We start from the raw sequence: 21,333 nt of genomic DNA, 5'->3' as shown, positions 1-21,333 counted from the left end.
TGGCTAAAGGTTTATCCATTTTGTTTATCTTCTCAAAGAACCAGCTTTTAGTTTTATTGATCTTTGCTATTGTTTTCTTTGTTTCTATTTCACTTATTTCTGCTCTGATCTTTATGATATCTTTCCTTCTACTAACTTTGGGTTTTGTTTGTTCTTTTTGTAGTTCCTTTAGGTGTAAGGTTAGATTGTTTATTTCAGATTTTTCTTGTTTCTTGATGTAGCATTGTATTGCTATTAACTTCCTTCTTAGAACTGCTTTTGCTGCATCCCATAGCTTTTGGATCGTCTTGTTTTCATTGTCATTTGTCTCTAGTTATTTTTTGATTTCCACTTTGATTTCTTCAGTGATCTCTTGGTTATTTAGTAGCATATTGTTTAGCCTCCATGTGTTTGTGTTTTTAAAGTTTTTTCCCTGTAATGATGTGATCTATCCTGGAGAATGTTCCGTGTGCACTTGAGAAGAAAGTGTAATCTGCTGTTTTGGGATGGACTGTCCTTTAAATATCAATTAAATCTATCTGGTCTATTGTGTCATTTAAAGCTTGTGTTTCCTTATTAATTTTCTGTCTGGATGATCTGTCCATTGCTGTAAGTGAGGTGTTAAATTCCCCCACTGTTATTGTGTTACTGTCGATTTCCTCTTTTATAGCTGTTAGCATTTGCTTTACGTATTTAGGTGCTCCTATGTTGGGTGCATATATAATTGTTATATCTTCTTCTTGGATCGATCCCTTGATCATTATGTAGTGTCCTTCCTTGTCTCTTGTAACAGTCTTTATTTTAAAGTCTATTTTGTCTGATATGAGAATTGCTACTCCAGCTTTCTTTTGATTTCCATTTGCATGGAATATCTTTTTCCATCCCCTCACTTTCAGCCTGTATGTGTCCCTAGGTCTGAAGTGGGTCTCTTGTAGACAGCATATATATATATGGGTCTTATTTTTGTATCCATTCAGTGAGCCTGTATCTTTTGGTTGGAGCATTTAACTCATTCACATTTAAGGTAATTATCAATATGTATGTTCCTATTACCATTTTCTTAATTGTTTGGGATTTGTTTTTGTAGGTCCTTTTCTTCTCTGTGTTTCCCATTTAGAGAAGTTCCTTTAGCATTTGTTGTAGAGCTGGTTTGGTGGTGAATTCTCTTCGCTTTTGCTTGTCTGTAAAGCTTTTGATTTACCCGTCAAATCTAAATGAGATCCTTGCTAGTTACAGTAATCTTGGTTGTAGGTTCTTCCTTTTCATCACTTTAAATATATCGTGCCACTCCCTTTTGGCTTGTAGAGTTTCTGCTGAGAAATCAGTTGTTAACCTTATGGGAGTTCCCTTGTATGTTATTTGTCATTTTTCCCTTGTTACTTTTAATAATTTTTTTTTTGTCTTTAATTTTGTCAGTTTGATTACTATTTGTCTCGGATTGTTTCTCCTTGGGATTATCCTGCCTGAGACTCTGCACTTCCTGGACTTGGGTGGCTCTTTCCTTTCCCATGTTGGGGAAGTTTTCCACTATAAGCTCTTCAAATATTTTTTCGGGTCCTTTCTCTCTCTCTTCTCCTTCTGGGACCCGTATAATGCAAATGTTGGTGCATTTAATGTTGTCACAGAGGTCTCTTAGGCTGTCATTTCTTTTCATTCTTTTTTCTTTATTCTGTTCCGCGGCATAAATTCCACCATTCTGTCTTCCAGGTCACTTATCTGTTCTTCTGCCTCAGTTATTCTGGTATTGATTCCTTCTAGTGTATTTTTCATTTCAGTTATTGTATTGTTCATCTGTTTGTTTGTTCTTTAATTTTTCTAGGTCTTTGTTAAACATTTCTTGCATCTTCTAGATCTTTGCCTCCATTTTTTTCCAAGGTTCTGGATCATCTTCACTATCATTATTCTGAATTCTTTTTCTGGAAGGTTGCCTACATCCACTTCATTCAGTTGTTTTTCTGGGGTTTTATCTTGTTCCTTCATCTGGTACATAGCCCTCTGTCTTTTCATTTTGTCTATCTTTCTCTGAATGTAGTTTTCATCCACAGGCTGTAGGACTGTAGTTCTTCTTGCTTCTGCTGTCTGCCCTCTGGTGGATGAGGCTATCTAAGAGGGATGTGCAAGCTTCCTGATGGGAGGCACTGGTGGTAGGTAGAGCTGGATGTTGCTCTGGTGGGCAGAGCTCAGTTAAACTTTAATCCACTTGTCTGCTGATGCATGGGGCTGAGTTCCCTCCCTGTTGGTTGTTTGGCCTGAGGTGCCCCAGCACTGAAGCCTACAGGCCCTTTGATGGGGCTAATGGTGGACTCTGGGAGGGCTCACACCAAGGAGTGCTTCCCAGAACTTCTGCTGCCAGTGTCCTTGTCCCCACGGTGAGCCACAGCTCCTCCCGCCTCTGCAGGAGACCCTCCAACACTAGCAGGTAGGTCTGGTTCAGTCTCCCCTGGGGTCACTGTTCCTTCCCCTGCGTCCCAATGCGCACACTACTTTGTGTGCCCTCCAAGAGTGGAGTCTCTGTTTCCCACAGACCTGTTGAAGTCTTGCTATCAAACCCTGCTAGGCTTCAAAGTCTGATTCTCTGGGAATTCCTCCTCCCATTGCTGGACCCCCAGGTTAGGAAGCCTGACATGGGGCTCAGAACCTTCACTCCAGTGGGTGGACTTTTGTGGTATAACTGTTCTCCAGTTTGTGAGTCACCCACCCAGCAGTTACGGGATTTGATTTTATTGTGATTGCACCCCTCCTCCTGTCTCATTGCGGCTTCTCCTTTTTCTTTGGATGTGGGGTATCTTTTCTGGTGAGTTCCAGTCTTCCTGTCAATGATTGTTCAGCAGTTAGTTGTGATTCTGGTGTTCTCACAAGAGGAAGTGAGCGCACGTCCTTCTACTCTGCCATCTTGACTTAAACTCCTCTCAGCTCTATTTCTATTAATAGGAGAAGTTGTCAGATAAAAGAGCATTAATTTCAGGACCAGTTATTTAGACTCATGTTAATAATGTTTAACACACTGTTCACAGTATACTAAAATATTCTGCTCACAAAACAGAGTTGGCAAAGTATCAGCATCAATCCAGCCTCAGTTGATTTACTGCCTTTCACACAAGAGATGTGTGTATTTCAACCAAAGTCTGAATTAAGTACATACTTGCCAAATGTCATATTTACAAGGTCAAAAACTAAACTCCCTCATCAAAAATGTTAAGGAATGAACATCTTAGAAGTATTTCTTAATAATTCAGGTTCCCAATAATGTCTTTAAAATTAGAAATTAAAATTAAATTAGTAGTGTTCAAAGTTGTAACATAAGCAAATTAAATTGAAGAATTTTAATACTTAATTTCTTTAAATTTTATTATTTACCATACTTGTTCACTTGTAATAATGGACAAAATAATGACACTCAATTTAGCACTATTTGACCTACATGTTTAAGTTCTTATAGTGATGTGTACTATTTGTATTTTTAAAATATCATTTATAGTGACTGGTAAAAATAATAAAGAATACATTTTTTGAAAAAAAATTGTATATGCTTTCTACATTTTTCCATCACTTCACTGACACTCTAAGAAACATCTAAGGCATATGAATTCACACTTTTTAGAAAAAATTACAAAAGTGTACCTTAATTTAATTTTTTTCTTTTTTTAATTAAAAAAAAATTCAATTTATTTAAACTAAAAACAAAAAAAACCCAGTTCATCCATTTCTCCCTTTTCCATCTACCTCCCCCCCAACCTCTGGGGAACCAATCTGTTTTCTGTATCTATAAGCTTAGATTATCTATCTCCCTCTCCATCTTTCTATCAATATAGATAGATAGATAATTTTAGATGCCACATATAAAAGAGATCATCAGGTACTTGTCTTACTCTACCTGACTTATTTCACTTAGTATAATGTCCTTGATGTCCATCCATCTTGTCACAAGTGGCAAGATTTCATTCTTTTTCATGGCTAAATAATATTCCATTGTAGATATATATCACATCTTCTTTCATCCATCAATGGACACTTAGATTGTTTCCATGTCTTGGCTCTATAAATAATGCTACGATGAACATGGGGATATACGCATATATGCATGTGCATATATTTTTTTCAAATGAGTGTTTTCATTTTCTTCAGATAAATACCCAGAAGTGGAATTGCTGGGTCATATAGTAGTTCTATTTTTAATTTTTTGAGGAACCTCCATACTGTTTTCCATAGTAGCTGTACCAATTTACATTCCCACCAACAGTATGCAAGGCTTCCCTTTTCTCCACATCTTTGTCAACACTCATTATTTCTAGTCTTTTTGATAATAGCCATTCTAATAGGTATGGGGTAATACCTCATTGTGTTCCCAGCATGCTTTTGATATGTAAACTAAGCAATCCAGAACCATGCCTCCTTTATCTGGTCATACCACCCAGGAGGCAGTATTCCTCCACCTTAATCATCCCAGGGCCAGGTAGCAGGTAACTAAGGACCACCTTAGAGCTTACAGCCTGCCAAAATTTTTCAAACAAGCCAAACCTGACCTATTTACAATGCCCTGCCTTGCCTTTCTCTCAGAAAATCCAAGCCTACACACCCCCCTCACCTCTGCCCCTTCTGGCTCCTGACCCATGTTAGCGCTTTCTCATGTTGCTCTTCATGTTATGCCATGCCTTCTGTTTCCAGGGCCTATAAGTAAAATAAACTGTTTTTCTGAGCTTCTCCTGGGTCTCTTCTTGTGGCTGTACCTGAATGACCATCACAGAACAGAGAACATGATGCTTATGTTTCACTTGTTTTCCTGTTTTATACATGCAGTATTACTGCTAATTGTCCATCAGTATCTAGTCTCTCTTGCTACCTTTTAATAATATGTAGTATTGGGTTTAGCTGGCCTGTGACTGCCTGGCTAGAGGTGACATTTCCTAGCCTCCCTTGCAGCTGGATGTGGCCCTGTGATTAGGTTTTTGCCCAACTTATCACATAGATGAGAAATAAACTTGTTTTTGTTCATCTAAAAGGCAAAACTGGGAACAGCATCTAGGAAGTATATAGAAGTGAGTTTCAATTAAATATGGAAAATTACTTTCTAACAATGGCATTCTTTAGAGGTTACTGCCCTTCCAACACTATATCTTCTTTTCCATCAAAGGTTGGATAACAACCTTTGCTCCAACAACAAGACGGAAGGAGTGATTTCTAAACTGAATAAAACTTTGGAATATATGGACCTTAATGGTTCTTCCAGCCCTAGTATTCTACAATTCTAAGCCAGATAAAGAAAAGAAAAGTTGGGACAAGGGAGAGAAAGTAGGAGGCAGGAAAAAAGAGCCAGACAGAATGAGGCAAAGGAAAGGAAGGGGTAAGAAAAAGGCAACTTTTAGAACTAAGGAATAGATTACTGGGAAATACATTGAGTACCTAGAAAAAATTTTCTTTAATTATCATTTTTATACAATACAAAATTTCACATATCCTTACCCTTTTTAAAAAACAAAGAAATAACCACAAAATCTTTCAAACAAGTATATTTGAAAATCCAGAGGGCAAGCTCTAGATTCAGAGTATAGAAAAAAATTATGTCCTATGGTTGTGAGATTAATTTATTGGAATTGAAGATTCCTCTTATTCATCATTTATAGTAGTTTTAGATGATTTGATTGATTCGTGTTATAATTGGGTAATTTACTATCCTAATTTATAACATGACATCTGTTGACATTCGCCATACTTATACTTATATCTGCACTTAACAGATTCTGTCACTTCACAGACATCTTAGTTAACAGTTCCCTCCAAGTTATTAATAAGTTTAATTAAAGCAAATAAGGTAAAGGACTTTGTCACACTCATCCTTCTACTGTCTCTAGTGCCTAACACAATGCCATTATCATAAGTATGGCTCAGAAATACTTCTATGCAATGATCGTTTATTAGCCCCACTGTGTTGCTGCCAATGCCCTGGGCACTGGAAGCAATGCAGCATGGTGGTTAAGATTGTAGGCTTCCAGGTCAGATGAGTCTGTGTTTGAATCCCTGCTCTGATACTTAGTGTACCTCAGTTTTTTATACCTCACCTGTAAAATGAACAAAATAATAATACTTCCTTCCCAGGTGAAGACAATAAGGTAATATGTACAATATGCTTAGCATAGCCTGGCATACCGTAAGTCCTCAATAAATGTTATTTATAAGTCAATCACATAGTATCTATAAAATGATGTCAATAATACAACCATTCATATGATAACCTATGTACTATAATTCAATGAATAAATGTTCCACGAGGAAAGGACTTTTTGCCAATTTTTTTTTCATTACTGTATCTCCAGTGCCTAAAACAATGCCTGGAACATAGCAGGTACTAAAAAAGTATTTTAAATAAATAAATCAGTAAACACGACATATTTTTACATTAAAGTAATTTAATTTTCTTTATTACAGGCATTAATTTCAAGAATTATAAACCACATGGACGAATGCTCTATTAAGATTAAATGAAGCAGGACTTCTAACATATCAAGATAATCTAGTTCCTTCCAAGATTCTGCCTTAGAAAGACAATATAGGCAATAACTACTTACAGTAAAATGCCTACCTTTATATAATCTAAATAATAAAATCTTCAAAGTGGCAATAAATGTGGTTGAATTAATGAAGCATACCATTAAGACACTCAGAGAAGCCTTAATACGTAAGAACTTGAAAACCCAAAATGACAAATTCTTGATATTCTTATTACTCTCAGGACTACACAAGAAAAATTCTTTTTACAGAAGAAATTAAAATGCTAATGATTTCAATCTTATCTCCCAACAACATACTTTAGTAGTTCCTGATATATGGCAAAATAGCTTATGCACGTTTGTTTTTCCATTCAGTCCTCCAGAAAATTTGCCAAAAGGTAGGGTTCCAGGTGGAACAAAAGAAAGCAAATGTGAAGAATTTGAAAAACCCATAGGATTTGTATTTAAGAACTATATAATGACTGTGCTGGAGATGTGAAAATAAAATGAACACCAAACACTTCTCTCTGCAGATTTTCCTTCTCCCTTTTTCTCAGAACCCTCACTGCCTTTGAAGAACTGCTCCTCACCCTTCAAACTATGTGGTTCTGGCAGGGCTGGCAATGACAGTGTCACAGCCTCCTTACATACTGAAGCAGGAAGAAGAAATCTGCTTCCTTTAAGATGGCTAAGTTAGGACTGTTGTAAATTTCCAATTGCCTGAGTCACCTCCCTCACCACCACCTCATAAAAGAAGCCCCTCTCTTGGGGCTTCCCTGGTGGCGCAGTGGTTGCGCGTCCGCCTGCCGATGCAGGGGAACCGGGTTCGCGCCCCGGTCTGGGAGGATCCCACGTGCCGCGGAGCGGCTGGGCCCGTGAGCCATGGCCGCTGAGCCTGCGCGTCCGGAGCCTGTGCTCCGCAACGGGAGAGGCCATAACAAGGGGAGGCCCGCATAGCACAAAAAAAAAAAAAAAAAAAAAAAAAAAAGGAAGCCCCTCTCTATAGGAGGAAAGAACAACACAGATACACATAGATGTGGAAAGGATTTAGAGGTGAATGGGGGGGAGGGGTAGGACATGGAGGTGTAAGAAGAGAAAAGAGCAAGAGAGAAATAATACTTGCTGACATCACCTCTAATCTTTGGATTGAGGCAAACTGAAGTAGGCCAGCTAGTTCACCTCTGATCTTCTGAAGTATCTGAGCCAACAATTCTTTCTTTCTGATCAAATTTCCTTGAGTTGTATTTCTTTCACTATAAATAAAAGAATTCTGATGAATACAGGAGACTTTCAATTTACTTAGTCACAGAATATCTAGAGGCACAGTATAAATTTATAAATCAAAATATTTAAAGTCTTATAAATACTCAAGATTTTCGACTTGTTTCAACTTTTGTTTTCTATTTTTAATGTTTTATGCATTTATATGATTAAAAGTACAAAATATTTGGGTTTTACTCATTGAAACTATTCTCCTCGACATGTGAATGTCCACGCAATTAATAAGAGTGAAGAAAATAACTGATTCATTTTGAAGAAATTATCTTAGCAACTCAAGTTAATATAGTTATTAAGTTATCAACAGAAGCAGCACAGGGATTAAAGAGCATGGACTTTAAAAACCAGACTTCTTGAATTCAAATTTAGACTCTGTTACTTACTAGCTGTGAAACCTTGGTTAAGTTATTCAACAGATATGTTTCCTCACCTGTAAAATGTATTATGGTATGGCTGAAGGATTTAACATGTGAAGAGTGCTTAGAATAGCATTTGACACAATGTAAGCATTGTGTAAACTAATGTAAGCATTGTTGGTCATTATTGCTGCTGTTGTTTTGGTTTTTCTTTTTTGCGGTACGCGGACCTCTCACTGTTGTGGCCTCTCCCATTGCGGAGCACAGGCTCCGGACGCGCAGGCTCAGCGGACATGGCTCACGGGCCCAGCCGCTCCGCGGCATGTGGGATCCTCCCGGACCAGGGCACGAACCCGTGTCCCCTGCATCGGCAGGCGGACTCCGAACCACTGCGCCACCAGGGAAGCCCACTGCTGTTCTTTTTATCTAAAACAATTGATGTTCAATGAGCAGATCTCAGGTTTCACCAGCATGACTTGGCAAAAACAATACAGTGCTTTAAAACGCCTCATTGATTGGCTTATTTTATCATCTCACACTTTGCTTCAAAGAAAAAAAATGAGGATCACAACTGCCCGATAGAGGCACAAAAGTTCAGGTGTACACATCCAAATGGATGAAGCATTTTAGCAATGTTAGTAATGCCAAAGCCAAGAATAGCATGGTGGTTCCCTCTACCACTTACCCTTTTTCCTCTAAGGGAAAGGAATGCAATGGAAAGCAAATTATCTGACTGGGAGCTTGGGACTTGAGACAGAGAAAGAACCTAATGCTGATTGCTTCTGCATGTTTTCTATGACAATATGATAATATGTTCAAAAAAAATTTTTGCACTGTGATTCTAGAGATCTCATGCTCAAATATGCAGAGGACCAGGCATGCACTGTAACTATGAGAAGCACTCTGAGTGTAAGCAGTTAAATTCAAAATTGTAAAAACACACTGCAAGTAAAAAACGGAAAAAACAAACCAAAACAAACAAACAAAAAAGACCAATCTGCTGGTCATATTCAGCTATTTAGATGCCTGGTTATATACTCAAAGGTGAATAGTGACTTCATCTGGGTAGTAATATTACAGTTGATTTTTATTTGTGTATGTGCCTTGTATTATTTCCTAAGTGTTTCACAATGTATATGATTTCCTTTTATCATCAAAGGAGAAAAGTACACAAAATATGTGATTTTTTAAAAAATAAAGTATAGGTTCAGTGACTCAGCTACACCTAAGTGAATCTGCTAATTTGTTACATCTAAGAAAATCATAAAACAAGCTTTGTGATAAGAGGACAGAAATGAATAAGCACTTTAAGGAACAACTTTTACCAAAAGAAAGAGAGAGAAATCTGTGGATGAGGTTAATTTGAGGAGGTGAAGTACATACTTAGATGACTGGCTGTCACAGAGGAAAGTCCAATATAGCATTTTCACCAGGCAAAATGTGAAGGGATTCAAACAGACTGAATGTGGTAAGTGCTTTTTAAGTGTGGTAAAATTGTATTTAACAATCCAAAATGACTATCTAAAGAATTCTTTCTTTCTTTAAAGCTATAGCCATGCAGTTTGTCTCTAAACCATAATCCTTGATGGAGCATCTTTACAGATATCAATATTGTTTGCCCAGCACAGTAAGGGCCAGAAGAATCCATACACCCTTGTCTCGACTTTGTGTAGAAATGGGTGATGCCCTGGATGGAGTTAAATAGACGGCTTTAAATTTTAAAAGTTTAAAGTTTAAAACAAAAGCTTTGGAACTCAGAACTCATCACATTAGGAAATTACCTTCTAAACTTTGTTTGCTTGTTAACTCAAAGACACAGTTTGCTTGTTAACTCAAAGACAAAGTCTATAAAATGTAAGGGGTGTGTGTGTGTGTGTGTGTGTGCGCGCGTGTGTGTGTGTGTGTGTATGTGTGTATAGAACTTACTTAGTGGAGTTGAACTAGAATCATAAGTATCCTAAAAAAAATTGGGTATCATAACTACACTAGAAGCTCTCTATAATTTTGAGACCTGTGAGACTAGTTTCATGAAAAAACACCAATCATGATTAATTTAAATCAGGAAGTGGGTCAGCCTTAAGGAAGTATCATATTCTCAATCACCTGTGTGATTCTGTATTTCGGGCACGAACCCGTGTCCCCTGCATCGGCAGGCGGACTCCGAACCACTGCGCCACCAGGGAAGCCCACTGCTGTTCTTTTTATCTAAAACAATTGATGTTCAATGAGCAGATCTCAGGTTTCACCAGCATGACTTGGCAAAAACAATACAGTGCTTTAAAACGCCTCATTGATTGGCTTATTTTATCATCTCACACTTTGCTTCAAAGAAAAAAAATGAGGATCACAACTGCCCGATAGAGGCACAAAAGTTCAGGTGTACACATCCAAATGGATGAAGCATTTTAGCAATGTTAGTAATGCCAAAGCCAAGAATAGCATGGTGGTTCCCTCTACCACTTACCCTTTTTCCTCTAAGGGAAAGGAATGCAATGGAAAGCAAATTATCTGACTGGGAGCTTGGGACTTGAGACAGAGAAAGAACCTAATGCTGATTGCTTCTGCATGTTTTCTATGACAATATGATAATATGTTCAAAAAAAATTTTTGCACTGTGATTCTAGAGATCTCATGCTCAAATATGCAGAGGACCAGGCATGCACTGTAACTATGAGAAGCACTCTGAGTGTAAGCAGTTAAATTCAAAATTGTAAAAACACACTGCAAGTAAAAAACGGAAAAAACAAACCAAAACAAACAAACAAAAAAGACCAATCTGCTGGTCATATTCAGCTATTTAGATGCCTGGTTATATACTCAAAGGTGAATAGTGACTTCATCTGGGTAGTAATATTACAGTTGATTTTTATTTGTGTATGTGCCTTGTATTATTTCCTAAGTGTTTCACAATGTATATGATTTCCTTTTATCATCAAAGGAGAAAAGTACACAAAATATGTGATTTTTTAAAAAATAAAGTATAGGTTCAGTGACTCAGCTACACCTAAGTGAATCTGCTAATTTGTTACATCTAAGAAAATCATAAAACAAGCTTTGTGATAAGAGGACAGAAATGAATAAGCACTTTAAGGAACAACTTTTACCAAAAGAAAGAGAGAGAAATCTGTGGATGAGGTTAATTTGAGGAGGTGAAGTACATACTTAGATGACTGGCTGTCACAGAGGAAAGTCCAATATAGCATTTTCACCAGGCAAAATGTGAAGGGATTCAAACAGACTGAATGTGGTAAGTGCTTTTTAAGTGTGGTAAAATTGTATTTAACAATCCAAAATGACTATCTAAAGAATTCTTTCTTTCTTTAAAGCTATAGCCATGCAGTTTGTCTCTAAACCATAATCCTTGATGGAGCATCTTTACAGATATCAATATTGTTTGCCCAGCACAGTAAGGGCCAGAAGAATCCATACACCCTTGTCTCGACTTTGTGTAGAAATGGGTGATGCCCTGGATGGAGTTAAATAGACGGCTTTAAATTTTAAAAGTTTAAAGTTTAAAACAAAAGCTTTGGAACTCAGAACTCATCACATTAGGAAATTACCTTCTAAACTTTGTTTGCTTGTTAACTCAAAGACAAAGTTTGCTTGTTAACTCAAAGACAAAGTCTATAAAATGTAAGGGGTGTGTGTGTGTGTGTGTGTGTGCGCGCGTGTGTGTGTGTGTGTGTATGTGTGTATAGAACTTACTTAGTGGAGTTGAACTAGAATCATAAGTATCCTAAAAAAAATTGGGTATCATAACTACACTAGAAGCTCTCTATAATTTTGAGACCTGTGAGACTAGTTTCATGAAAAAACACCAATCATGATTAATTTAAATCAGGAAGTGGGTCAGCCTTAAGGAAGTATCATATTCTCAATCACCTGTGTGATTCTGTATTTCAGTGGAAATGCACAGTCTACCTACTTTAATGCTTCTAACTTCATATGAGGTCTACAATAATAAATATGGGTGGGACTCATGCATATTTTTCAAACCATGAAATGAGAATGAGAGTTTAATGATTTTTTTTAACATCTTTATTGGAGTATAATTGCTTTATGAGTTTAATGATTTTTAAAACTATTTGGAAAGTTAGCCTAAAGCAGTGAGCAGCTTGTGTATATTAAAAGAGAACTTACGGGGCCTCCCTGGTGGTGCAGTGGTTAAGAATCTGCCTGCTAATGCAGGGGACACAGATTCGAGCCCTGGTCCGGGGAGATCCCACATGCCGTGGAGCAACTAAGCCCGTGCGCCACAACTACTAAGCCTGTGCCCTAGAGCCTGCGAACCACAACTACTGAGCCTGCGTGCCACAACTACTGAAGCCCGCATGCCTAGAGCCTGTGCTCCGCAACAAGAGAAGCCACTGCAATGAGAAGCCCACGCACCTCAACGAAGAGTAGCCCCTACTCGCCACAGTGAGAGAAAGCCTGTGCACAGCAATGGAGACCCAACACAGCCAAAAATAAATAAATAAAATAAAATAAATTTATTAAAAAAAAAAAAAGAGAACTTACGGGAAGAGTTCCACCTCCAGGTGCTGTTTAGTCTTGCTGTTCGAACAAAAATGATTCAACAACTGCAAATAAAAAACAATCATCATATTGAGAAATTTAATCCACAAAGAGTCAAGAAAGGAAACATTTGTAAAGAATCACATTCTGAAGAATGGAAATCTAGTACCTTATAAAATTAAAGTTTTATATTCAACATTACTGCAAACTATTTCAGAAAACTCGATGTAACATTCTCGGGACCTTGTGAATATTAAAAGTTAATTTATATGTTGTCCATACAAAGTAATGTTTCAATTGTTTCCCGAAGTGATTTCATTGAAACATTAATTCCACAGAATTTCTACAGATAGTAGGTATTAAATGTGGGAGGCAGCTTAGAATAGTAGTTGACTTCAAATTGTGCCTAAGCCACTTATGTAACCTTGGAAAAATTTCTCAAATGCTTTATGCTTCAGTTTCCTCATCTGTTAAATGCAGGTAAAAATGGTATCTACGTCATAGGACTAATATAGGAAGTTTTTAGAATAGTGTCTGGCGCATAGTAAGTACTCAATAAATTCTAGTTGCCATTGTTGTTATTAGTATTACTGAAAAGTGGAAAATATGTTTATGTATGTTGGGTTAATAATATGAAACAGATTTCTTTTCTGAAGGATTTTGGAATTACTAATATGCTACTATTCATAATGACTCTCCAAGGGACAAATAGAGTTTGCAGTGTTTTCCAAACATTTTTCACTGGAACCTTTTTTTTCCCCCTCAGCATATTTTTCAAAATTAATGTCAATGAACAGACTTGAGGGATTAAATAGAGAATTTCAAAAAGAATTTTTTAAAAGATAATACAAATGAATTCATCTACTGTAATCAATCTAGTAAGGAATTAAAAAAATTCCAGTTCTAAAATCAGACAACTTGGCCTTTTGAGTACCAGCTCCATTACGTATGCACTGAGTGATCACAGGCAAGATAATGACCTTCTCTGAGCCTCTGCTTCCTCATTTGTAAAATGGTGATAGTAACAATACCTATCTCACAGGATTGCATTGAGGATTAAATGGAACAGCACTTATAAAGTGTTTGCCAGAATGTGGTCAAGCGGGGGACAGAGATTTCTGCTCAGGGCATCCTGTGCACTGGCATGTCTCCATTCTTCTACGTCCACATCCGACATGACCCTCTGATGCCATATGAGACTTGAGAAGAGAATTCAGAATGTCTCCAAATATTTCTGATTAAGGACACATTGTTGCTAGTATAAGATTTTCTTGAGCGATAACATAAATTCCAACCATAAAAGGCCATGGCATAATAAATCATTTACCTTCCCAGAGCCTTCATGACTGAGCCCTGCGGGGACTGTGCCATTACCAAGACTTTGGGGGCCAAAGGAAGCTTCTCAGAGCGATCCTGTATCTTCTCCTGCTCTGTGTGTGCTTGCTTCTGCCAGATTTCTGTATTCTTTGTCATTACAAATTGGGCAATTAATATAATTTATTATATTGGGGTTTGAGTGGCACAGAGGAGGGGGGTTCTTTCTATATGTAGCTAAACAGAAATATTACAGCAAAACAGTGCCTCAACATAAGCACAAAATGAATATTAATTGTTAGCTATCATTCCCATTCAGAGTTGGACCCAAGGTTTATGGGGCCAGAAGCTTAACAATGTGGGAGGACTCTGTCTGAAAAAAATTCAAAATTATCAAAACAAAATTAGACACGGGACATTAGAAGGGAACCATGCAAGTAAGGGGCCCTGAAGCATAAGTTTCATTAGCTTTACAGTAAATCCACTCAGGGAACAGAAAAGACATGTTCTTGCCTTTTAGGAGTTTTAAAGATAATAAGGAAAACAGACATTACCTAAGAATTGAAACAGCAGTCAAAAATAATAGAGAAAATTCAATTTGGGGTTATGCAAATGTCATGAAGCAGTATATAATAAATTTTTTGATGAATGGCGCAGCATAGATATATTATAGGAGTTCAAAAGATAGAGTAATCTCCAAGAACTGGATTATCTTAGAAGTCTTCACAGAGGAGGTGACATTTTAGTCAGGTTGAAAAGGGAGGATTTGGGTAGGCAGAAAGAAAGGGAAATTCTATGTGTTCAAAGGTTCAAATCGTTTAAGTTAGAACGAGCAGACCTGCTTGGTTGAGGCAGAGGTTTCTGGAAGAACAGTAATTGAACACAGTTTGAAGAGCAGCCAATCAAAGGCCTTGGACAGCAGTCTAACAATTTTGGGCTTAACCTTGCAAGCAAAACGGAGCTATTAATCTTCTTGAAAAAATGTAGTGACATAATCAAAGTGGTGTTTTAGGACCACCAGCCAGGTCACTGTGTGTGGGATAAGCAGGATCAGGGAGACGCTGGGAGCAGAAACCCGTCGGAAACCACACTGTAACAGTTTAGACAGTCCTCAAGAAGTCATGCTGAGGATGGAAATGAAGGGACATATTCAAGGGATACCCCCAAAGAACAATCAGCAGGATTTGATAACTGTTTGTGGGGGCAAAAAAATGAAGAGGTCAATGATGACATCAGAATCTCAAAGCTGGTAACTTGGAGAATAACAGAAACTGGAAAGTCAGAAGTAAAAGTGATTGTGTATAAAGACAAGTTCAGATTCACGTGTGAGAAGTTTGGGATAAAGAAAGGGTATGTTCAGGTTTTCATGTCCACAACAAAGTGGTAAATATGGTTTCAAGAGAGATTCTGGAGAAAGAATTTCTACTCATTAAATTCTAGTAGTTGAAGAAATGAATTTTTTAAACAGGACAATAGCATACCTTGGAAGGTTCTGGATTTGGAGTCAAGAGCCCTCAGATGTAGACACAGGTATGTTTAAGGTAGCCAGACTTCTAGACTCCTCACAGGCAGAGTTCCAATACATTATGATTCCATGAAAAGGTTACCTTATTTTCCCTAACTTATTCAATGAAATCTATAAATTACTAAAACATAAAATATCTGGATGAAAAATCTTTCTCAAAATATATAGCTACATTTTTAGAAATAAGAATCACAAAACTACCAAAAAGTATTCTAAAGGTACAGTTTTATAGTTCCTAGAACTTAGAGGACACTGTCAATTTAAATTTAAGGATGCATGCTTTACAAATGCCATTAAATACCTGAAACAAATCAATTATCTATATTTATTGCTTGAACTAACATTTTCACATGAATTGTTAATACTGTTTCATAGATAATTTTCTTAAATACCTACCAGATATAGACTGTTCATTCCAAAAATCTCAGTTCCAGGTCACACAGTTTTTGACCTCATCTTTCCATGTCATTGCATTTTCAGATACGTGGGATGAGTAGCCTGAGGTATTTGGAAACTCTGAGAGGATTAACAGATATTGTAAGAGAGCACTGCCATATATCACAACATGTACTCTCTATTTCTCTCCGCTTTGGCGCTCGAAATAGAAAATTTCTCACCTTCATACTCCATCAAAAGGCAGTCCTGCTTCGCCTGGTAGTGCTGGGGATCATCAAAGAAAGGATCATTCACTCTCATCAGTAAGCCTTGGACCCCAGAATCAAACTTGAGAGTCACAGAGCTGTGCAGCACCTGGTAAACTGTGCCATGTTGTGATAATTCTATATTCCAACTGTCAAAATAAGAGAGAAAAGCAAATCCCATGGTATACGTAAAGCAATGTTTTTCTTGCTTCCTTGGTCTTGATCAAATTAAACTGAAATAACATTTTTTACTAATATTCTCAAGGCAATCAATACCCCATTACATTTTAAGGAATTATATTAATTGTAGTAAGACATTTTTGTGCTGTATTCACGCACAGCAAAATTTGTACAAAAAATATTTTGAGGAATGGCTTTTTGTGACTTAATACACAGGTACTTTTATTTATGTAGTATTTACAATGTTTAATGATGTGAATTTGCTTTTATTCATTTGTTGGGGAAGCAGAAAACTTTCCCTTACTCTTCTAGGTTCTTCTGGCTGATCTAAGAATTAAATTGACATGAGACAGATTAAAAGGAGAAAATGAAACTTAATTTTGTACATATGGGAACCCAACATATATGAGAGGTTCAAAGACCAAAAGGTAAAATGACATATAGATGCCATCTTGAGCTAAGGAATGGGATAGGGGCCCAGGGCTTCCAAGGATAGGAGGGTTATTTACAGGACAGTAAGAAGAAAAGCAGAAGTTTGATAATTAGATGTTTGCCCTGCCATATAGACGTGAGCTAAGGAATGGGATAGGGGCCCAGGGCTTCCAAGGATAGGAGGGTTATTTACAGGACAGTAAGAAGAAAAGCAGAAGTTTGATAATTAGATGTTTGCCCTGCCATATAGATGGGGCCACTTAGATAAAATTTATCTCTGGTAATAAATCTTTTCTGGGAAAAATTCCTAATTCAAATTCTTCTGCCTTTCTCTACTTAAGAGAAAGGCAGTAGTTTCTCTTGAAACTGCAGGGACTCAATTGCCCCCAGCTCAAAACAATCTTCATACAAAAGTGACACATTCTGAGGAGGCTCATTCCAAACCCCTACACATTCCATAAATAATTTGTGAGATCGTATTATGTGTGCAGCTTCTCACTAGGTTCTGCAGAGAAAATTCAAAGTAGAAGATGTAACCCCTGCCCTAAAAGAACATATAATCTTTATAATCAGAAAGAAAGACAAAATGCACATCTAAAAACCAATGAACAGTTCAACGAAGCATAGATTTAGAACCTGGCTGGATAACACAGAAAAGTAATAGAAACACGGAGATAAATATAGGTTGGAGTAGTCAGAAAATGCCTCCCGGGACTTGAGCTGCACATGAAAGGAAAATACATATGTTGAATATAACTATCTTGGCTAGTTTATTCTGGGTATTTATTTTACCTATTTCAAGTTTTTTGAGAACAGGAAATAATGATGTCAGTTAGTCAGCATTTATTATTCACAGCCCATGCTAGCTTCTGACTTCTATGTATCCTCCCAAAATGTAATATTAGAATGTTGTTCTTACCTGGGTATACATTAAATGCTTATTAAGTGTTAACCAATTAATAAAACAAACATTTCTTGTGTAACCACCACCTGCCTTTTCTGTGCTAGATGTTAGAACTCCAAAAACAAGACACTTCCCTTGCCCTTAGGTAACTCACAATCTGGTGGAAAAGAGAACTGTGAACAACATGTGAGAAAACTGTGAAAGTGCTGTAACAGAAGTATGAGAGCACAGAGCAGGAAGCCTCTAGTTCTGACTGTGGGGATTGGAAGAGTAGACAGTGTCAGCGAAGACTTCACAGAAGTTACAACTGAAAGATGTGCTGGAACACAACAGGAAAGGACACAAGTGTGATTATAAATGGAGAAAATTGCTTGTTAAAAGGAGCATAAGGAGCATGGTGGATGATGGGGGAATATACTGAGAGAAATGATGCTGGAAGAGGGTGAAGATCCTGGGGGCTAACATTAGAGTTTATGCTGAAGCTACGGGAAAACAATGTCCGGCTCTAAGCAGAGAATTTACTGACAAGGTTTATGTTTTAAAAGAATTACTCTGAAGAATGTCTAGAAAAACAAAAATACTCTGAGAAATTTGGAGTCTTATTCAAAATTTAATTTTCTATTCCTATTTCCCCTAACTGGTAAGTCTTTGTTTTCAAAGCTATAGTCTTTATTTCAAATGATTCTGTGAAATGTCTGTAAGAGAAAAGGATCTTAAAGAATAGAACTGAACTCAATTGAGTAACAATGGGACTCTTTATTCTCTCTCTACAATATAATACTTCTTGAATCTCCTAGTGTTAGGTACACTCATGCATTCTCAATTACTCATTTCTCATTATGTAAAGAAAATTAACCAAAGTGATTCTGATGGAAGGAAAGAAAGCAAAATTTCAAGCCAGTAATAAATTAGTGTAAACATTGAATGCTATAGGTTTAAACAGCCATTTAGAAAACTATCTCATCCTAAGAAATTTATCCATATATTCAGTGGTATGATTGTTCTTTTGCTCCTAAATATTCTCAAATTATGTCTAGGTCTGAGGTACTTTTCCTTAGAAAAAGAGTTAGAACAATTTTTTAAATGTATTATGTTGAAGGTTTTTTCCTTTTCTTATAAATAGATTATGTTCTTTCTAATATCCCAAAATGGTCAAAGGCATTCTTCTGGCAACTTGGAAATTTCAGTAAAAATATCACCTTCAGTAAAAATTTAAAATGTCAAAATAATCATAATTGAGCTTCCCTGGTGGCGCAGTGGTTGAGAGTCCACCTGCCGATGCAGGGGACACGGGTTCGTGCCCTGGTCCGGGAGGATCCCACATGCCATGGAGCGGCTAGGCCCGTGAGCCATGGCTGCTGAGCCTGTGCGTCCGGAGCCTGTGCTCCGCAATGGGAGAGGCCACAACAGTGAGAGGCCCGCATACCACAGAAAAAATAAAAAAATAAATAAATTTAAAAAATCATAATTTTGTAGGAAATTTTAGTTGTTTTGTTATATAGTTTAGAAATATCAAATAACAATAAGAAAATTTATGGAACAAAATGAAATTAATATGTGTGGACAAGAAGCACAAATTTTCTACGCTAGTATTCAAATGTTCTCTGGTCTGAAACTTTTGAAGAGAGCTATCTATTTTGTTAAACCCACTTTGTATATAAAGAAAAGCTTAAATGCAAAAACAAAACAAAACAATACAAAAACTCCACAACACCACACACAACAGTTTTAGGTACCTTCATGCTCAACTGCTGATGTAATTATGATGTAGCCCCTTGCCTAAAATAGCTAGATGTTTACCAAATTCTCAACTGTTTAAAGTCTTTTTTCTGTTAAATTTATGAAATTCCCATTTGATGCCAGCACTACAAAGAAAAGAATTTGGACTGATGAGTTTTGTTTTGTTTTGTTTTGTTTTAATCAGATTTCCACAAAGGAATATTATATCACCTGTAGTAACAGAGAGACGTTATTTGGCCAAAAATGCTATAACTCCTAAAAGGCAAAACGACATTTTTCTAAACTGGAAGAAATAAACTTCTAAAGTCAATAAAGAGCAAATAACACTCTTAACAGGCATGTTTTATTGAGCATATAAACTTTTATTGTTAGATTTCTTTTTTAAAAGTCCCTATAGGAAAATCACCAATGATTTTCAAGTGATAATAGGAAACCATTATAGGGGTCCCAGAAGAAGAAGAGAAAAAGAAAGGGACTGAGAAAATATTTGAAGAGATTATAGTTGAAAACTTCCTTAAATTAGGAAAGGAAATAGTCAACAAGTCCTAGAAATAAAGAGAGTCCCATACAGGATAAATGCAAAGAGAAGCACGCCAAGACACATATTAATAAAACTATAAAAAATTAAATGCAAAGAAACAATATTAAAAGCAGCAATGGAAAAACAACAAATAACACACAAGGGAATGCCCATACGGTTAACAGCTGATCTTTCAAAAGAAACTCTGCAAGACAGAGAGGAGTGGCAGGACATATTTAAAGTGATGAAAGGGAAAAACCTACAACCAAGATTACTCTACCCAGCAAGAATCTCATTCAGATTTGACAGAGAAATTAAAACCTTTACAGAATTCAGATTTGATGGAGAAATTAAAACCTTTACAGACAAGCAAAAGCTGAGAGAGTTCAGCACCACCAAACCAGCTTTACAACAAATGCTAAAGGAACTTCTCTAGGCAGGAAACACAAGAGAAGGAAAAGACCTACAATAACAAACCCTAAACAATTAAGAAAATGGTAATAGGAACATACATATCGAGGACTACCTTAAAGGTAAATGGATTAAGTGCTCCAACCAAACGACATAGACTGGCTGAATGGATACAAAAAGAAAACCCATATATATGCTGTCTACAGGAGACCCACTTCAGACCTGGGGACACATACAGACTGAAAGTGAGGGGATGGATCAAGGAATCAATCCAAGAACAAGACATAACAATTGTAAATATTTATGCACCCAACATAGGAGCACCTCAATACATAAGGCAAATGCCAACAGCCAAAAAAGGAGAAATCGACATTAACACAATCATAGGTGGGTATTTTTAACACCCCACTCTCACCAATGGACAGATCACCCACAAGGAAAATAAATAAGGAAACAGAAGCTTTAAATGATACACTAAACAAAATGGACTTAATTGATATTTATAGGACATTCTATCCAGAAACAACAGAATACACTTTCTTCTCAAGTGCTCATGGAACATTCTCCAACACAGATCATAACTTGGGTCACAAATCAAGTCTTTGTAAATTTAAGGTAATTGAAATCATATCCAGTATCTTTTCTGACCACAATGCTATGAGACTGGATATCAACAACAGGAAAAAATCTGTAAAAAATACAAATACATGGAGGCTAAAAACTACACTACTTAATAACCAAGAGATCACTGAAGAAAACAAACAGGAAATCAAAAAATACCTAGAAACAAATGACAATGAAAACATGATGACCCAAAACCTAAGGATGCAGCAAAAGCAGTTTTAAGAGGGAAGTTTATAGCAGTACAATCCTACCTCAAGAAACAAGAAACATCTCAAATAAACAACCTAACCTTACACCTAAAGCAATTAGAAAAGAAGAACAAAAAAACCCAAAGTTAGCAGAAGGAAAGAAATAAAGATCAGATCAGAAATAAATGAAAAAGAAATGAAGGAAACAATAGCAAAGATGAATAAAACTAAAAGCTGGTTC

At 36.8% G+C, this 21,333-nt stretch overlaps 1 protein-coding gene across 1 annotated transcript in view; it reads right to left on the bottom strand.

Annotated features, from left to right (window-relative positions):
• Positions 1–21,333, bottom strand: part of C7H4orf33 (chromosome 7 C4orf33 homolog) — a 75,076-nt gene that overhangs the window by 3,835 nt on the left and 49,908 nt on the right. The window contains exons 10-13 of the transcript XR_008617918.1: positions 16,070–16,242; positions 15,849–15,968; positions 12,617–12,678; positions 7,597–7,717 (exon numbers count right to left, since the gene is read on the bottom strand). The gene's annotated coding sequence lies outside the window, so the exon portion shown is untranslated. The remainder of the gene's footprint in view (positions 1–7,596; positions 7,718–12,616; positions 12,679–15,848; positions 15,969–16,069; positions 16,243–21,333) is intronic.

The sequence above is a fragment of the Physeter macrocephalus genome, chromosome 7 (genome assembly GCF_002837175.3).
Source record: "Physeter macrocephalus isolate SW-GA chromosome 7, ASM283717v5, whole genome shotgun sequence".
Taxonomy (NCBI): domain Eukaryota; kingdom Metazoa; phylum Chordata; class Mammalia; order Artiodactyla; family Physeteridae; genus Physeter; species Physeter macrocephalus.
Note: the sequence above shows the minus strand (reverse complement) of the source record. Positions and strands in the feature narration are given on the sequence as shown.